Source organism: Tamandua tetradactyla, chromosome 7 (assembly GCF_023851605.1).
Source record: "Tamandua tetradactyla isolate mTamTet1 chromosome 7, mTamTet1.pri, whole genome shotgun sequence".
In the NCBI taxonomy this organism is placed as follows: Eukaryota; Metazoa; Chordata; class Mammalia; order Pilosa; family Myrmecophagidae; genus Tamandua; species Tamandua tetradactyla.
The window spans coordinates 167,585,314-167,604,225 of record NC_135333.1 but is presented as its reverse complement, the minus strand read 5'-3'; the positions used below and the strand labels follow the sequence as shown (position 1 = coordinate 167,604,225).

At 37.2% G+C, this 18,912-nt stretch overlaps 1 protein-coding gene across 1 annotated transcript in view; it reads right to left on the bottom strand.

Annotated features, from left to right (window-relative positions):
- Nucleotides 1-18,581, bottom strand: part of LOC143690306 (uncharacterized) — a 50,915-nt gene extending 32,334 nt beyond the window's left edge. Inside the window, exon 1 of the mRNA XM_077168162.1 lies at nucleotides 18,486-18,581. The gene's annotated coding sequence lies outside the window, so the exon portion shown is untranslated. The remainder of the gene's footprint in view (nucleotides 1-18,485) is intronic.
- Between the last annotated feature and the right edge of the window lie 331 nt (nucleotides 18,582-18,912).

Below are 18,912 nucleotides of genomic sequence, written 5' to 3'. Positions count from 1 at the left end.
CTATGGGATACTAACACTAAATCAGGTGTGAAGACAAGAGAATATGTATATTTGCACATGTTTGACAATATGTGTTTGAGGGTTCCGGCCGCAGCACTCTTTGTAATAGCAAAAGACTGACGATGATCCAAGTCACCAAAGTTAATTGGTTAAATGAACTACATTCTGTCCATACCGTGGGGGAGTCCTGCAGTCATTCAAATGAACGAGTTCTAAGTAGGAGTATGATGTGAACTTCTTTCCACGGTTTTAAAGGAAAGGTCAATGGTGCAGAACTCTGTGCATTGTGTGTTGTCACTTTTGTTTAGTAAGGATTTTGCACCTAATGTTTGTAAATTCAGAGAATCTTTTTGAAAAACTGCTAACAATGGTTGCTTCCGCAGGGAAACTGCGGAGTGGGGGCAGGACCATAGGGAGAGAAAAGTGCTTTTCGCAGCCTAGCCCTTGCTTCCTTGCTGGTATATGAATTCATGCCATATATAGGTAGTTTTCTTTTTAAACATAACCAATTTAAAAGTGTTTTAATGTCATTGTCCCTACTTGAATGTGCCATCAGTTTGCTTTAGTTTCATCATAAAAAGCCTAGAAATCTTCCACTTTCCATGTCAGTGGACTGGACTCACGAGCTCCTATGGGCTGTTCCTCAGCAAGCCATCCAACACCGCATTTCTGTACCTTAACATGACCTTGCCATCTCTTCCTTCCAACTGTCAATTACTTCTCCATATATTTTCAATAGCATTTGTTAAGTAAGTTGATTTTCCTCACCCCGTAAATATCAAAATGTTGATATACCTGTAGCATCTCCTTTCTCAAAGGATGTCTTTCTTATAAAGGATTTAACACAGCACAGGAGAAGACAAACGGCATCCCTATATTTCACACCATTCTGGAGTCATTGCAAGTAAGGAATCATTCCTTCATCTTATATATGCATAAATGTTTGTCCTTAACCTCAGCTCACTGCTGAGGCTAGGTCTCCTACTCACCAGCAAGATGGCCAGAGCCAAGGGTTTCTAATGCGGCACAAGATGCAACCGGGCACACGCTCCCAGTATCTGGTCAGCTGGGAACTAATCACTTTAAAGTTTGTTGTGGGGTTAAAACTTAGGCTTTCTTTCCTTCAAATATACAAAGCTGGGCATCCATTGCTCAGTAAAAATATGATCTAAACAAATATCAGCTGATATATGCCTTCACGGGAATCATTAGGGTGTCACATTTCTCCTTACTTGAAGAACATAGCCTTTCCTACTCTCAGAAAGTGCAGAAACCAACCACAGATGCCACCGTGGCCATCTGAGCCATAGAAGGCTGGGACTTACAGGGCGGCTGGGCTTAGCCGACCTCATCACCCTGTCCACAAACAGCATTAACTTCACAGGGGAGAGGCAGGACTCAATGGCTCACTTGTGGCGCTGACCCAGTGGTGGCCACCTGCTAAGCATGTGTTAGCACAGCTCTCAGCAGCAACAGCACCATGGGCAATGTTAAACAGTAGATGCTTAAACATGGCTCTAAGGTCTGAAAAAACCCTGGTACCTTCCAACTATGAGTTTTTTTCCAAAGCAGATTTTATCTAAGACATGCATACAGGTTCCATACAGCAACTAGAAAGTCCCCTCCTATAGACCAGCCCTCCTCGTGTGTGTGAATTAGCCCAGGACAGGATGAAAATGCAGATTCTGATGGAGCAGGCCTGGACAGGCTCGGGGCACCCTGAGTCCCTCTCAAGTAAGCAGAAGCTTCTGGTCAATGAGGAGCAAGGGTCAGCAGCAGTGGGGACATTACGAGGTCAGCACAGCCCGCATGGTAATGAACAAAATGAATATTGAACCGTATTTTTTATGTGCACACTACAATCATAATTCTCTCTTCTCACCCTCTCGCTTACTTCGCTGAACAGCACTTATGTCTCTCGGTCCTGAAATAAAACGCATGTACAGTGAGACTCCAATCAGAGAGAACTAGGAGATGCAAAGGCAAGAAAAAAACAGTTACAGCGTTCTTAATGAAAGGAAAGGTCACGTTTGCAAGGACTTTTTTTCCAGTGAAAAGGCAAAGATTTTCCTTGAGATACTCTAAAAGAGTGATAACTGTTATTTCTTCTTTGCATGACACAGGCCTACAGTCATAATTTATATTCATTCTTTTTGGCCCCGACCACAAAATAAGGTATTAACAAAATCTTTTTTCTGTGATTTGTATGCTTCTCTCAGATAACTAAATATTCATATGTTTCTATTACAGCTCCTTAAAGCTAAACAGTTTAATCTGCAAGAATATTGTCCCTGCAGTAAGCTGAGGCAGCCCAGCTTAGACAATTCTGGAAGCATTTGCTAAGCATCCACTATTATTTTCTTTGCAATGAGCTAATTCCCCCGATTTGCTTGAGGATAATTGGTGAAAAAAAAAATTGAATTTGAATATAATACTATAAATTGTAAAGCCAGGCAAAATCTTGTTAGAGGCTCTGTGGTCCAATTCAGTGCTTTGATTTACTTTTGCATTTCAGTCTCTTTTTTACTGAAATCCATAAGAAAATAGTTACAGCACAATCCAGTACTTGCAGACAGGACCAATATATTTGAGAAAGCACTTACTCATGAAATGATACTAACTCGTACTACATGTAATACTCTGATATTTCTATTCTTTCTCTTCTTTTTTTGGCATGGGCAGTTTCCAGGAATCTCTTCATTTTTTTTTAGATTTTATTTTATATGCTGGTTGGGCTCTATTAAATTGATCACATGATTCACTTACAGGCCACTCAAACTTCTGAGTCTGAACACAGAAGTGCCTTGGGCAACTGCTGAGTCTGAGGCTGGTTCTCCGAAGGTCTGTGGGTGAAGGGGACGTTCAAGGAGTGGGCCACGATGGGACGGACTGAAAGGTGGAGCCAGAGACGCTGAACATGGCTATTCAAATGGCACTTAATAGCCAGAAACCAGACCTTCACCACTGCATCAGATAGAATTGTTTTTTCTCCTGCCTTCTCTGGAGAACCATCTAAGAAAATCCCCTTCGACTTCTAGGTCCGCCCATGGAGGCCAACCGAATTAGCCACAGACTATTAGGAAGAACTAAGAAAGCCAGTTAAGACGAAATACTGGTCGGAACAATGCGCATAAGGGCTTGTGCGTGTAGGAACTGATGACCTTCTAAATACACTTGAATAGAGCAAGCTGCATTGACCTGGGATTCATGTCAGTGGACCAAATAGACTTTATTCCAATGCGAATCATAACTTTTAGGGATTTGTGCCTCATAAGAAAGCATGGAAATAGAATGAGAGTTTTCAACTTGTATTGATCCATTTCACATGGGAATGGCCAAATCAGACCTTTCAGAATCGTTAGACTTATTTTAAAATCATCTCAAACTTATAGAACAGTTGCAAAAATAATACAAACCTCACACAGAGAACTCTAACATAATCCTGCTCCCACGGTAATAAAATGTGTTTCATTTTGTATAGAAGAAACACAGCACTCAGGTACGTGAGATAAGAAAGTAAAACAGAATCAAGGAGACTTCCTGAAGTACATGGAAACCATATACTTTCTTGCTTGCCTGGTTGCTAAATATTTACTTTCAAATTGAGGCATTAGCTACAAAACCACACGCCAGTTGGTAACAAGATAGACAAAGAAGGGATAGGGGAGGAAAACTATCTTTAGAGGGTCTCAGTAGTTCTCCTGGAGAAGGACTGGCAACCTCTCACATTTCCTTTCTGCACAGTTATTCTCACATTCCATATGGGGAGAACAAAAATAGTGATGAAGTTCTCCCAAGTTCAGAGTTGACTACCATGTGGGGGTTGAGAGATACTTCCTAGTGGAAGAAAACTTCGTCAATATCTTCAACACAGCAATACTATAGAGTTTTAACCAGGAATCAAAATCTTTACATATTTAATTTCATCCCTAAATGTTTCAAATGTGCATTCTGGCAATTCGTTCAAAGTTATTCATATATTTCTTGTATAGATGCTGGGATAAAGTACATGCTGAGTAGACAAGAAGGTCATAGCACAATATCCCTTTTCTTGGAGAAAGACCTTTTGATAATTCTCTCAAGGGCCTCTGGCTCTTAGGAAACATCAATTTTTGGCTCAGCTAAAATTATTTTGACAGCCTTGTCATTACATTATCATTATAAGATTGTAGTATACTAAAAGATAAATGAAGACTCTTGAGGACTTAAAACAAACAAACAAAAAAATAGAATTACTACAAGTCACAAAAATGCCCAATTAGGATATTAAAGGTTACTCTGATAAAAATTTGATATTTTCTGGTTCAATTAATTATTAGCCCTACATGCTTTGAATGCAGGTAAACAAATCATTCAAGCTGTTATCTTGATATCTCTCCACTCTCACCCAACCACGCATAGGTAATGTACTTTTCATTTTAAAGGCTAGTTTTTTTTTAAAAAAAAGTGATGAAAGTTTAGTATCCTATGACCTAGGATGATTCTAATTGATTTTCTTTAAAATTCAGGCTTCCCTCATTCTCAACAAAAATAAGAATGTTGCACAGCAGAATCTTTATATTTTTATGGTAGATCTTTCTTTGTAGGTTGTATAACTTTTACTCCCAGATGAGACAATTAATAAGATATTACATTGTCACACAATTTACTAAGTTGCAAAGATGGGTACTTCTTATTTTCTATGTGAAGCTGACTCGACAATACAGGTACTCACTCATGTGCAAATACTCTCAGGTCTACTGGTCTCTAACAGAGGAGGGAGACAATGTCACTAAACTGCTCTGAGGATTTTTTGCCAAGGAAGAAAGGAAGGAAGAGAAGGAGGGAGGGAGGAAGCAAGGAAAGAGGAGGAAAGAAAGAAAGGAAGAAAGGAAGCAGAAGGAAAATCTAAAATGCAAAGGAGGCAAGTGCTTGAATTTTTCAAATGACAATTATTTATTTGTTTGTTTGTACAATTATTAATTTATTTTAGGTGCTTCAGCTAGAGTCGGAGTTTAGAAAGACTATGCTCTAAGAGGAAAGATAAAACAGATGCAATACACAGTTAAGATCAAAGAGTCCCATCAGTTCACTCAGAGAGCCAAAATCCAGCTAAGCCTTGAGCCCAGATGCATAATGCGAAAGGTTGACGGAGACATAAGGATTAAACGATGCGCTGTCTCCTGCAGAGCACGGAGGCACGCCCATGGAGATTTCTGTAAGGGCGCTGTGGGAGCGCACACCTGCTCCTCCAGAGGCAAACCTACAGGAGACCAGCCTGGCCAAACACCTTCCGCTAACGTATGAAATTGCTAGCTTCAAGAGAAAAGAATATAAGTTCAGTGGAGGTCTTATTTGTCAAGACGTTTTCAGTCCAAGAAAATGACATATTAGTAAATTGTCTCCATTTCTCCACGGTGACTTTGGAAAGAGCTTGCTTTCCAAAATACAGAAAAAAAAATTAGGTGTGAAAATTTTCCTGTGCCATCAAACAATCTTAAGAAGTTTAGTTTTTTGTTTTTGCTTTTTTTCAAATGAATTATGGTTTTCCTTGGGATGATCTTGAGTGATATTGGTAAATACATCTAGCTTTACTTCCTCTTATCAGGGAACTATCATTTTAAATAGCAGGCAGTATATTCCACATTATAGGGACATATTGCTTAATAATATTCAATGCTATCCTAAGTTCTTTCTAGCAAGAATTCAGCACAGGAATCTAATGCAATGAAGGTTTCTGCCTGTGACAGCTGGCCGTTCTATACTGATAACCTCACCAAGATATTATGGTAGAGCTACTGATATGAAATTATTCTGAATGTCAAAAAAAAAATTCTTGCCAGAAAGCTAAACTATTTTAAGAAAGCTATATAAGCTGAGCCTTTAACAAACTGCATGCTACTACAACAGTAGATTTCAACTGAAATTGTAAAATTCTGTGTTTGGCATGGATTAACTTTCTTAAACAATATATGTAGCATTAAGGGTGACTTAAAGAATCAATTTATAGACCCAAAGAAAATTTATGTATTTTAATCCACGTGTGGGATTAAAATCATCTTTGTTCCAAATAAACCTCAATATTTTCATTTCTCTCAAAAGCAGAAGCCCTTCATCCAAAATCTTGTCAGATTCTCCTACGTATCAACATTTCTATGTATTTGTAAGAATGACCTTGACTTTCAACTGTTTTAGTATAATATTTCCACTATCTTTACCAATAAAACTCTTTGAAGTACACTGTTCTCCTTCGGATAACTCTACTATAAGTGCCCATTGTTACAAGGTCTTACTCAATTTGACAATCCTGATAAGTAAAGATTAGTTTGGATAATCATTAGAGAAATTACCAAATCATCATGACCATAAATACTATCATATTGGTTAAAATCAGGAGAGTAAATAATGGTCAGTGCTGGTGAAGGTACTAGGTAAAGAGTATTATGATGCCTATACATATGGGAGTTTAAATCCATATACCATTTCGAGGCACAGATGGTAATGCCCAACAAAATGTAAAATGCTTATACTTTTTAACAAAAGAAAATTGTTGGTGATAGTCTGGCTTAGAACAGCAACCACAGAAGTGCATAAGGAAAGATGAATGAATGGATAGATAGATAGATAGATAGATAGATAGATAGATAGATAGATAGATAGATATGGGTAGATAGAAAGAATGCACACACAGATGCTCATATAATCATTAATTTTCAGAAAATAGTTGGGATATTTTACCAGGACATCAGTAGGAGAATGGTTACATCAAGATACATTTATACTATGGAAAACTATGCAGTTACGGTCATAAATTCTGAAAACCTATGATGTATTATTAAAGAAGAATGTTCAAGATAAATAATTGACATAAAAAGCAAATTATAGAAACTATGCATAGAATAATCCAATTTTAATGAAAAAGTGATATGTATTTGTATGTGTATTTATGAATATGTTTCTTTGATTATAGAAAAAGCTCAGTTAGAAATTAAATCTGGGGAATAAGACAGAAAGTACAGAGGGGCAGGGCTTTCACTTTTTAACTTCCACATTTGTATCACTTAGATTTTCAACAATGAATAAAAGCTCCTCTGCATATAAAAAGATAAATTATTAAAATTTTAACCTTGAAGCAGCTAAAACATTCTGCATACTATTTGCAGAATCTATTAAATACTTTAAGTGATTTTAAATAACCAGAGAAAGGTGTGACTTTTGAAGATGGCATGGAGGGGAAGCTAGATTCCTTTCAATAAATTAGTTCTCAAGATTTCACAAAATTGCAGCCTTTAAAACTCACCCAGAAAAGTTAATAATACACGCATTGACTTCTACTTTACAAAAATCTTTCCATTTAAATTAATACATCAATCTTTCCATTTGATGGAGAAAATTTATATTTACATATTTAAAGACAAGAGTCTGAAATAATTATGCACACTTAATCTTAAAATTTATAAGCTAAATTATGTAATTAATGCTACTTGATCATTCATTAGACACCTTTCATAAGACCTCCTTCACTCATTCTTTGATTTAATACTCGCGGATATTTGGTTCCCAAACACTATCATAACTCATGTGGAATGCTGACTATGAATACTTATTTTACATTTTCTATTTTCTATTTATATTTTATAACAATTTATCTTTAAAATGACAGCCAACAGATGCTATTTAAATCACTAAGTAAAGCTATGTAAAGATAGACTTTTCCCTACACCCCAACAGAGCCATTTTAAAAATCATGAACACAAAACTGATTCATGATTTTTGAAAAAACAGGAAATTTCTTTATATTTTAATATTGAAAAATAATGTTTCATCTTGCAATTCCCCATAGTTAGGCAGACTTATGTATTTCCCAACTTTCGCTTGTCAATTTATCAGCAATTGGCTTTAATCTGAGTTCTAACTTCATTCTAGTTTTAAGAAATATAAAAGGGAAAAACTAAATGTACACCAGCTGTGGAGCCCATGGAATCACGTTTTCATATGTTCACTAGTATCCCAGGTGCGTGTGTATCTGTTGCTGGTTGCGTGTGTCACAGTGGAAGGTGGAGCTTTACTCAGGCTATTCAGATCAGAAATAAGGAGTTTCATAGAGTTTGATGGCAATTAGTAAGCCCTACATCTGTTATTTCATTTAAATTACTTTTAAAATCATGTTTTACAAACAGTGAGAATACTTGAGCAAACACCATGCTCTTGTGCAAAAACATTCTTTCCACCAATATGAAATTGGAAAACCTAATAAAGTGAAAACATAATGTAAAGCACTTTCTCCAGATGCACGAGAAAAGGAAATCGCCACCTAGAGTGGGAATCCTTTCCCCATCGTATAAGCATAGTCTGCTGAAATGGGAACCTCCTCCCTCTCCTATATGGATCAGTGACTTAGGAGTTTTAGAAACTTTTTGAATCCAAAGTGTCAATCAGGTTAATACAGAGAGAATATGGGAGGGACAAACAATAAGCCAGCAAGGAACTCAGAGAAGAGAGAAGGCATAAACCTATGAAATAATCAGAAAATATTTTTAACTAATAAACTGTTACTATGTGCAGCACAATTATAGAATAAAAGGGTGGGCCACAAAATTATCCACAATAATTTTCCTGGTGTCTCTCAAATCCTCAGTTATGGTCATTTATCCTTATAATTATATCAAATGGGTAAACACATATTCTCAGAATACATATGAATATTCTTCAGCTTCATGAATAATATATTCTTTTCCTTTCTCTCCCCCTCTGAAACTTCTTACCCTGTACCCATGCAAGAATTTTAAGAATTAGAGGTAAAATATGTAAAGTTCCATGCAACATATTAGCATCTCAGTAAACAGGGGTTGCTATGATTTTTATTTGTTCTGCTTCAAGAAAGCATGTTTATTAATTTAACAAATTTTATTAAACTCCTACTAAGCGATAGACTCTGTTTTAGGCACCCAGCCAAGTGATGGAGATAGAAAATGAACAAATAAATAAGGTCCCTAAACAGATGTGAGCTGGTTTTCTAGTTTTAAAGGTATTTCAGAGAAAGCAATTCTGTAATCTACTCTAACAAAGTTTCCCAGTTCTGCCATAGTTTAATTTAACACCTTAAAATATTTACCCTTGATTTTATATTTCTCTCAGCTTTCAAATAATCATAGGAGACATGGTTTACACACTGCCAACGGCAGGTATTTGCATATGTGTATGTGTTTTAAAATATCTTTTAGATAAGAAAGTAAAGATTTCTGGACAGCAAGTCAAAATCATAACACATTAGCATTTGGTCTAGTTTAGGCCTAATTGTAAAAAGCTTAGAGTGAAAATTAATTTTAATTTTATGTTGCATAAATCACGGCAGAAACGCACATTGTTTCCAATAAACTTCTTAATATTTCAAATCTAGCCTCCATTGAACACAATTTACTTTTGTCCTGGCTTAATTGAGAAATGCCTTTCAATATCTAATTACTATCACACAGCAGGCCCTGGTGTGCTGTGGGTCAATACCACAGTTTTAGCTTAAAAATTATTACTATTACCTTTTAAAAATATTCACGAAAGCAGCACTTCCCAAGTACTGAAACTTGTTTTAATTCTTCACAGTATTTGTGCAGCTGCAGAACTTTTCATTTTTTCCCTGAAATACTTCTACTTCATTAGCAACAGATGAATTCATTAACTTCATTATTAATTCAAATGATTTTTTCATTTTTGTAAGCCCCAAGGTTGTCTCACTAAGATCAGCTCTCTCTGTGTTCCATAAAATGTAATCAATCTCTATTATAGTCATGAAAATGGTATTTGTCACTTTGCCGAGGAAAAAAAATCGATATATCTTCCAAGGCTGAACAGGCATTTAATGCAACGAATTGAAGACTATTAGAGAAATTTAGCTTGCCAGGAGCTTAGGACAAGCCAATCAAAATTCAGAAAATTCACAGAAGGCTAGCTAATGAAATATATAGATATGCCATACAAATTAATATTCTGGAATCAGAGTAACATGTCATTTGCTATCCTGACAAAAAAATGGATTTAGACAGGCAAATCCCCAAAGGTCATTCACCATTTTAAAAAACAAAAGGGAAACGCATACGCCAAGAAAACTTTGAGTATGGCTGATAATAAGTAAACCGTTGGAGAAGCCGTCGTTTTCTTTTCCTAAAAAATTTACCAGGTAGCAAGAGAATGTTTGAGTTGCAGAACTGTCAGAATTCTTAAAGATCAGAAACTTATAGGGATATAGTTATATAGAAACATGAAGTTGGCTCTGGACTTCTTTAGGATACAATTTATTGTAATAGTTAACTATAGAGCAAAATAGGTGCTTATAGAGTTGTAGACTCGAAAAAACATCTTTCAGCCTCTTCCTCACTGCACGGCCTCTCCCAAGAGGACCCCTCCCAGCTTCTGCTGAGTCACCTTTGGCAAAGAGGAAGCCTGTGACCTCTCACCCCTCAACAATCTATTTTCTAGAAATGACTCCTCTAATTAGAAAATTCTCTGTCTTGAGCTGAAGTCTGCCCTTTCAAAATCTGCCCCTCTCTCTTTTTTCCACTCCTACTGCGGCACAACAGAAACACAATCCATTGCTTTTCCTACGAATTAGCTCCTCAAATGCTCGTTGTCAGCTCTCATCCCACCCAGGGCTTTTCTTTGCCAGGAATAAACTATGTAGTCCCTTCATCCATTTTTCATAGTGCGCCATTTACCACATCACATGGTTTCCAGAAAATTTATGGCACTCTTTTGCTAAGACATACTACCTTTGAGTTTGTAACATCCAAAATAGAAAACAAACATGTTCGATAGGAATAAAATCCATGAGAGCCCTAATTTACTGTCATTGAAAATAGGGCATCTACTTGAGGTATATAAAGGTGAATTTCTTCTTTCTCTTCCTCTCTCTATAATACCACCATCATAAGACTTGTTTTGGGTTAAGTTATGATCAACTAGAATAGACGCTCCATGAAGGCAGGGATTCTTATCTGTTTTGTTTACTGCACCATTTTCAGCACTGAGCAGATAGTACACACTCAATAAATATTTGGTGACTGAATGTAAGAATGAATCAGCCAGCTGAAGCTGCTAGAATTTTGCTTATCTGTTCTGTTGACAAGCCAGGTCTCTTGTCTTCTGTACTCCTGAGACTGATCTTTTTTAATCAGAAGGTAGGGTTTTGTATCTGCTGAATGTTATCCCATTGGTCTAGGTCAAATGTTTGCAATAGTTAAAATTAGATCCAGTTACATATACCTGAACTAAACCTGACAGTAAAAAAATGACCCATTGGTCGAGGAGGTTTGATGTATTCAAAGGCATCTGTCATTGTCACACCCTCATAATTTTCAAACAAAAAAATAAACATCTCGCTATAGGTGAGTTCATTCCATCTTTAATCTCCTTGTAGTTAGTCGTTAATCAGTTATTTCATTTATGTTCATGGTCATGTTTGTCACGTCCCACCCGAGGCCACCAAGGCTCTGCAGGGCAATAACTTGCCCCGGCGCATGGTAAGGAAATGCCAGGGCCAGGCAGCAAGTGTAGGTTCCTAGGAGCCCAACTCCCACATTCTTCCTCCTCTTCCATGCTGTGCTCTTTAGAAAATGAAAACATAATGTGAAAAAAATTGGCAAGGAATCGCTAAAGAAGAGGAAAATTACAATTTCCCACCGAGAACCACTAGAGAACCAGTTCCCTTAAGTTTCCCTTTTGCAGAAAACTTATATACAGTCAGAGACCAAAATATTAAAGGGAAATTTAGCTTTGAAATGTAAATCGAATTTTGAATTTTCATTCCTAAAACTGAAGAAGCTGGTAGAGGTAAAAATAAAATAAAATAAAATAAAAAGAGAAAGAAGGAAGAAAAAATTTAGAGGGTAGAAACAAAACTCAATCATAAACTCCCTGTGAACAAACTGTCTGCACAATAACAAATTAATGTCTCGATTCAACTTAAAAACAAAAAACAAACCAATTTTGAATGAAAAAAAGTTCAACCTGTCTACTTGCTTCGTAGGGATGAGAGGAAAGAGACTGGTGATACTGAATTTTCAAAAAGCCTTCATCATTTTGGTGAGTGTCATATAGAGCAAGCATGTGGGGTAAATGTTCTTAAAACCTACAGTTTCAGGAAGTAACTTCCAATGGGATAAAAGATGGTGATTTTGTCCAATGAATTCAAGCAACTGGCAATTTAGCAAAAATATTCCTCTCAAATAGGCTAAGATTCTACCGAGAGAAACTGGGCAATCTCTTTTATTCATACAAGGATATCACCACACAATATACCCATCTTTTTAACCATCTTGAAAATTTGTTTTGTTGCTAAATAAAAACACATGATGGTTCATCCTCATTTATAACAAATCTGTAGATGCCCAATTCATTTTGGGACTTGCTCAGTTACAAAATAAAGAAGTGACTCATATAAACCACTGATTAGATGACGACAATGGAAACCAAAGAGCTTATTTTCTCTGTGGGCCTAACCTACCCCTCTCTGGTTTTCATGAGTAGGTTTTCTTAATGCCTCCGCCTATTGTGGGCACTCTCTGAAAATGTTTCTCATAGAATTTTAACTGTAACTTTCATGAAAATCACAAGGTTGCTTCATTTCTCAGGTCACGGAACAAATCATATTAATCAATTGTACTGTCTGTACAATTAGCATGGCAGCTCACTCCACGTTTTAAGAGACAGTTTATCACCTCTTCCATTAATGGGTTTCCTCATAATAATTCATAGTATCAGTGTGCTTATATTAATTATACTATTAATTTTTAAATAATTAACTTACCCACCAAACTTTTATTGACCACCATTATTGGTCAAATACTATGCTAGCCCATGGGAATTTGAAGAAATGAGGCACGATCTTTTTCCACTGGGTAAGACATGCACATGAACACAAAAGTACAACATGGTAGGGGTAGAAATAGTGTTGCAGATGATGCCAGCAGGCACTCAGTAAGTATTTGTTGACTGACTGAATGACTGAATGAATCACAGTTGCCCTAGGAACACAGAAGAGAGGCACTGACGTCAAGCTACGGGGACTGGAGTGCTGGGGAGAAAGGACATGGGGTCTGAATGCACTTATCTTTCCCCCCCAGACCATTCTAACCGCATTCACAGTTTAAGGTACACTGGTTTCTCCAGAGAGAGAGAAGGTGGAACCATCTTCATTGCCTATCTCATGGGACTTAATCATAAGGTGATTTCTCCTGCATGGCAGGTTCTCAGCCTCAGTCTTGAAGGAAAGTGCTATTACTTTTCTGTTGATTCCACTAGGGCCCTGGGATCTAATATGGCACATTTGGCTTTAAACAGTGAGGACAGTACCAGGAATGCAAGTTCGGTGTGTAGTCCACTGTGCCACACTCCATAGAAATGAATAATAAAAACCTTTTGAAACGTGAAGACAGACTTCAACAAATCTCAGTGACGGTAAATTATAGGTTTGACCTAAAATGCCAACACAAGAGAGGAACTCAAGTATCAGCTATATGCTTACCACGGAAACTTCATACATTTATAATTATCCCTTCCCCAAAGTCTATCTTTATTATCCTGGCCTAATTAGAATGCAAGTGAAAATGCAAGCAATTACAGAGATAGCTGTTGAGACACATTAATGACGGTCTTTTGGTTAAAAGATGAACTTTCAGAGAAATGATTTTACTACACAAACTCAAGAAAACCAAGTCAATAAGTCCAGGTCATCTCCATTTATGCCTCCATACCCAATGATGTAGTAAAGCAGAGGAGCTGATTCCTGTCTAGACGGTTGTCTTCTTTTACAGCTGCCTTGGAATAAATTAAGACTTTCTGCTTAAACCTCTGAGGCCAGAGTGAAAAATACAAAGAAGGTAAGTCATGGCCACTTAGCCTCTGCCTCCCTGCATCTCCACAGTGCCACTTTCAGACCTGCATACTTGATCCCACTGCCCTTCTGTCATCACCCTGGATCAATCCCTAACTCTGGGTAAAGTCATCAATTGACCTTCTCTTTTCCTGCCACCACTACCTTTTCGATGAGGCTGAGAAAGTTGCCCTCCTGAGCAGATGGATGCCATCAGAGAGGGATGGTTCCCAGCCTTGGGTTAGCATCTCACTACTTCTCAGTCTCACTGGTACCTTCTCAGTTGCCTTTACTGGTCTTCAAGCAGCTATTACAAACCTTTGCTACTCTCCTCTTGTAGCGCTCAGCTGACCATCTTGCTTCCCCCTTCCTAAAGAGTAAAAGAGCCCAAGAGAAGGAGATTTCTTCAATTTAGCAGTCGGAAGTCCCCTTTAGCTTCTTTCCTTCTATCCCGGGGGAGGAGATGGACATTTTTCCCTGTAAGACACTGAACTTCACCTTCTCCCACAACCATCCCACCCCCCGCGATTTGGCTCTGTTAGCTAATGTGTTTCTCTATTACATTGCAAACATTTTCCCCTACAAATGTGCTCAGCTCTCTCATTTTCTAAAAAGGTTTCCTTTGAGGCTGCTGTCCCTTGTAGCTACTATCTATCCCCCTCCTTTCCTCCAACTCTAAGTTTGTTGAAAATGTAGGCTACCTTCAGCTGCTGACTCTCACTTCCTCGAGTCACAGTATTCCACTCGGAATAATACGACTCACATTCTGACTGTTTCACCCTTTCTAAAATCATCACAGAATTCTTTATTCACCAACCAGAGGCTGATGCTTAGCTTTCATACAAGTTGACAACTTAGTGGAAATTGGCACCGATTTGACTACCTTCTGCTAAAAATCTTGGTTTCCACGGCACCAATCTTTCCTAAGTCTCCCTTGTTTTGTTCTGTCCCTTTTGACAGACTCTTCCAGTCTTTAAACGTGTGCTAGTTTGACAGGTTTCATCCGGGTCCTTGTCTGTGCTTTCACTCATTCTCCAGGTGAGGGTGAGGGAAGGGTGCCCACTGCACACACGTGCTACCTCCTGACCACGTGTACCTGTCACAACAGGCACGAAGTAAAAATGAAACGGTCACAGCCCTTTTGCATTCCAGGCCTATATCCCTACCTGTGGAAATCTCTAATCGCTTACATACATATCAAAATTAATGTTTATCTCTCCCCTCTAGCTCCATTAAATTGCCCTACATCCAGCATTTTTTTTATCACAATGGCATTATCATCCATTCCAGTCTTCTAAAACGGAATTTTCAGCACCATCCGTGACTCCTTTTTCTTTCTGTTCCATCACATCGTTACCTATTGATAACATATGAAATGATCATTAAATCTAGTCTCTCTTCATTGCCATCACTACTATTCCAAATCTGCTCCCTTTTGGGAGGTCTGGAAAATTATGAAGCCTTCCTGTACGTACCCACACAGCCCCGCCATATTGAAACCCCCACCATCACTCTAGGTTACCTTTGCATAAGCAATTTCCTCTGCCTAGAATCATGTTCCCTGGTCTTCACTCCACACCCTTCAATAATCAGCTTAAATGTCATCTTTTTTTCGGTGAAATATTTCTTTCCTGACACCCCACAGAGAATTACTGACCCTAACTAAATTCTCTCTAATTCCTTGTATGGCAATTTATCTGTTTTCCTGTCATCCCCACTTGACGGGAAAATCACAAAGAATTTATCTTACTCATCTCTCCAGAGCCTATCACAACGCCTGGAATAAAGGAGAAAATCAGTAAAACTTCAGATTGATAAATATTTCTTGGTTCATATGTATTTCACATTAATTGTGAAAATTAATGTGAGGATTCAGACAGGAAAAGGATAATGTACTCACCATTATCATCTTCATTTCAAAATGTCTATCATAAACACAAAGACTACTTTTCTAAATTAGGTACGTCGGTCATTAAGGACACACGTTTTTAGGCCATTCTGTAAAATTCTATTTGTGGTATAAATTTAGAGAATGAACAGGATAATTATTATCTTGTTAGATAAAAAGATAGATAATATAAACTCATTATTACTTAACATAAACTCTAATGTGGTCATGTACATTTACATTTTAGTCTAGCTATTTGATGTTATATATTTTAATTTATATCTCTGATTTGATTTATATATCAAGAATATTTTGACATAATTAAATGCATTCATAAAAGTTATCATGGATGGCCATTTTAATTAAAATGCATGGTTTTCAATAATAAAATAACACTATATATACAAAACTCAACAACCATTTTAAATGATTCAGACCTACATATATTAAATTTATTGTATATTGATCATCTTATAATGTACAAGAAAAGAAACTGCTTTGTAGATGACAAGATCTGACCATAATTTCCTTCCATCCTGTCCAAAAATTTACACAGCAAATTTTTGAACTTTTCTTTTCCCACTAAGAACTTTATAATTAGAAGTTGATTTTTGAAACGCTCTGTCACCACAGGGTTATCAAAAGTCAAATCCAGCTCTAATTTCCTCTGGATTACACCGAAAACTGTGAAAGAATATAAATGGAAGTGACCTTAGTAAAACAGAAACCACCTGTCTATCCTCCATCCCATTCTGAGTATGAAACTATGTACGTTTCATTAATTTCTAAGAATGACAGAAGTCAGTAATCGATGGCATCGGTACCATTTATATTTATGGTTTGCATGAATGCAACCATCTGCAATTTGCAGTAAGCTAGATGTATTCATTACTAAATACTAGCATGTTATTTTCAGTGTAAACCTTCTCGGGCATTGTTGTGGAGTTAAGCATCTGCCAGTGGACTACAGCACAGGAGATGTAAACAGCTCTATGCAGCTGTCAGTTCTGTTTAAACTCATGTCAAAACCCAAATTCTTTGCAGGCAGGCACTCATTTGAGGAGATTTGCATTCATCACTGATTACCTAAGCATTCTTAAATGAGAACTGTTTTTATGCTCATCTGTGATTATGTAAGCATAATAATAGAAGCTAAGTATTAAGATTTTTCTAATTGCTTTGTGAGTGCCTTCAGGAAATCATAAGACTGTTTCTGCCTTAGATGCCTCTAAATAATTTCCACACGTCAGACAACTAAATTTCATCTATTTCAAAGCATAAATCCCAGAGAGAAATAGGAACCAAGCATTTTCCAATGAAAATCTATCATAAGTTGTCACTAATAAAGTGAAATAGAAGTGAACAAAACACGAAGATCAAAATAGGAGGCTCGCAGCTAGAAATAAAACCCTAAAATTGAAAAATTGTAACCCATATCAAAGTATGAAATCTGTTCTACAACTAATTATGGTGCTGTGCTCTGATATTTATAGCTTTTTTGTATATACGCTATTTTTCAGGGAAAAAAAGGTCGAGTGTGACGATAAAAAAGCATTTAAGCCCTCTAACCTCCTATATTCTGGAGCAGCTAGAAGGAAAAATCTGAGAGGATCGTATGGTAGCCCACAACAAACTTTGGGATTTGTCCTGTAACCACCTGTGGAAGAGTGCTTTGAAAACTATTGCTTTTTCACTTCTTTGCTCTGTATATATGTTATACTATACAATAAAAAAAGTTAAAAAAAAATAGGAGGCTCACTAGTAGGGGTTTGGTGGGGGAAGGCAATCCTTATGCTACTTCATTTAGCGTTTCCTTCTCTTATAGAGAGTCAGAGAGTCATTTTCCATATTTCCAAAGGGTAGAACTCAGTATAGCTAATAAGTGAAAAGAAATCACTCATACTTTCTATCCTCATACCTTGGAGATAAAACAAATTGAAGTCTGAAACCGTACATATTCAGATATTCAAGATATGGTGCACATAAATACAAAAATAATATGACCCCTTTTAGCCAATGTAATTTTTTCTGAGAGCTACTTTTTTCCTCGTAGTCACAAAAGGGAAATAAAACTCAAGAGTCCTTTATCACTATTATACAAAGACCAAAGATAAAAGGTGAGCTTTATGACATCACACCATTTACACCTGCACCTGAAGGCTACTGTGCTGGTAAGTGGGCACTGTTTTCATATTATGATGAAAACACTATCATAAAGTAAGAAGCATATTTTAGGACTCTAATCATTAAAGCATGTGGGTCTGTGTGCTCTTAATCAGCTGGCCTGATATTTAATATAGTTTAATAAGACAGAGCCATAATAATAAACAATTAACAAGGTCCATACTTCTAGTTTAGCTTAAGGAAATGTCTGGAAGTCCATTAAAAGTAACTACAAGCTCAGTAATTGCGTATTTGTGGTTTAAAGAGCTGCAAGAGCTATTAGCCAATAAATATGAGTTCAGAAGGCTCAAATTTGGACAGAAGAGGCACACAGCTGGATCTCAGTAGTAAGTCAAGAATAAAAAGTGGGACAGAAGGAAAGGATTTGGGTGAGAGGAGTAAGAGGAAGACAAAGCAGGAAGAAGTGGGCTGAGGTTAAGAGTTTGAGTTTGTTGTGATGAGGGAAGGTGGCTACTTGAAGTTCTTGAGAAGGGAGTGACACATTCAAATATGACCCTGAGGGCTGCTTTACAACTGATGTTATAGGCAGAAAAAAAAAAAAAAAAGATGACAGTGGGAAAAATGTCTTACCAGCCAAGTGACAAGGAATATCAAACTTCCATTTAGATCATTGAGTATTCCAGCCCAGTTCTCATTGTCTGCCGTGCACAAAGCATAGGGCTTGCTTATGTGACACTGACATTAATTTTAAATGATTGGGGATGTATTTACTCTCCATTATTCATCTAAACCTGACGTCATAGTTCATGAGCCAGAATTAGCTGCTAGTTTCTTTTTTCCGAGGTGTGTGGTCAGCACCGCCCCACACACTGAGGCGGCTGAATATTGAACTAGGTTCACACAAATGTCTGGAGCATCTGAATTTCCAGAGTTTCTTAAAATATTGGAAGCTCTAGCACTGCTATGTTCACCTTCTCACATGACAACATGTCGCCATGGCTCAGTTTGCCCTGGTTCCCACTATTCCACATCAATGCCCTGGCCGAATCCTCTTCAT